Source organism: Penaeus monodon, chromosome 21 (genome assembly GCF_015228065.2).
Source record: "Penaeus monodon isolate SGIC_2016 chromosome 21, NSTDA_Pmon_1, whole genome shotgun sequence".
In the NCBI taxonomy this organism is placed as follows: domain Eukaryota; kingdom Metazoa; phylum Arthropoda; class Malacostraca; order Decapoda; family Penaeidae; genus Penaeus; species Penaeus monodon.
In genome coordinates, this window is record NC_051406.1 from 10727284 (window position 1) to 10728189 (window position 906).

Below are 906 nucleotides of genomic sequence, written 5' to 3' on the forward strand. Positions count from 1 at the left end.
TCATAAATAAATTCCCCGGGCCTATTTTTCTGGGGAAAAGGGTTAAAAAAACAAAAAAAATGGGGGATCGGTTTGAATCCCCAGGAAATTTTTTTGGCTGAAAAGGGAGTAGTATTATACGTAAGAAAAGAAAAGAGTGGTTTTAATTAACAAAAAGAAGATTCGAAATCGCATCCCCAATATTTTTTTTAACGATAGTTATCCATAAATAACGACACGAGAGGAGAGAAAGAGCAGTTAGTTATAACACATTATTGACAGTGACCACGAGACCCACCAGGCGGAAGAGAGAGATGGGTTAGAATCTTAGGAATATTCAGCGGCAAACCATTTTCCAATAAACGAGAAGAGAATAGTTATAATATAGCAAAAATCACCCTCTATTCCGCATAATGATTTTCCTGCGTGATATTTTTCGGCGTCATGGCAGCGTGGGAAATAGTCATTAGTTGAAAATACCATGATCAAGTAGTTAAGAGTACCAGAAACTAGTAGTTTAGCGTAACGGGAGCAGCAAGAGTAAGTAGTTAAGAGTAGGGAGAGCAAGTAATTAAGAGTAGCAAGAGACTCTTGCCAAAGAGTGGCAAGAGGCGAGCTACAGTCTCCCATGAAAGTTTTCTATGGCTTGAAGGTAAAGATAGTAGTTACTATAGTTGCCATTGGTAAAAGTCGACTTCTCTCTCCAACATAACGACTATCCCCCATGTTATTCTCCGATGCCGTGAAGAAGCGAGAGAGCGAGTAGTAAGGAGCAGCGAGTGGCGAGCTACAGTCTCCCATGAAAGTTTTCTATAGTTGGAAGAGAAAGATAGAAATTATTATAACTGTTGCTGGTAAAATTCGACCTCTCTCCCCATCTTTCTCCCCCATAACAACTATTCCCCATGATATTCTCCGGCGACACGA